This window comes from Buceros rhinoceros, unplaced genomic scaffold, assembly GCF_000710305.1.
Source record: "Buceros rhinoceros silvestris isolate BGI_N320 unplaced genomic scaffold, ASM71030v1 scaffold25723, whole genome shotgun sequence".
NCBI classification, from domain to species: domain Eukaryota; kingdom Metazoa; phylum Chordata; class Aves; order Bucerotiformes; family Bucerotidae; genus Buceros; species Buceros rhinoceros.
The window spans coordinates 1,771-2,294 of NW_010405733.1; positions in this window are offsets into that span (position 1 = coordinate 1,771).

Genomic DNA, 524 nt, shown 5'->3' on the forward strand with positions numbered 1-524 from the left:
TCTCTGCAGACGTGGCCGTGTCATCGTCCCTGGGATGTCCCCATGCCCTGGCATGGCATTTCTCAGCGCTGCCAGCATTGTCGGCACAGGCTTTGTGGGGACTGTGGCTTCCTGCGGGGATGCGGGCTCCAAGAAGCTCTTGTTTCCAGCGAGCTGCTCTGGCTTTGAGCTGGGTGAGAGCGGAGAGGCCAGTCCCGACCCACTGCTCGACGTTCCCCGAGGCTGTTACTGTCTCTGAGAGGATAAAACTTACCCTGGTGAGATTTGCTTTTCGACCTTGAACACAAATGTGAAGTGATCTCATTTTCTAGGCAGCCTCAGGGGTGATGGTATAAATCAAGCTCAGATGCTTTTTCATTCATTTCAGTTTATTAATCACTCCCAGCCTGGGGTGTGGGCTGTACCGCAGCTCCCCTGTCACCCGAGGGGCCGATGAGCCGTCCCGGTTATCCGACTGCCCGGCAGAAGGAAGGGTTTGGGGTTTTCACTCCGTTCTCTTGATGGCTGCTGTTGCAATCAGGCTG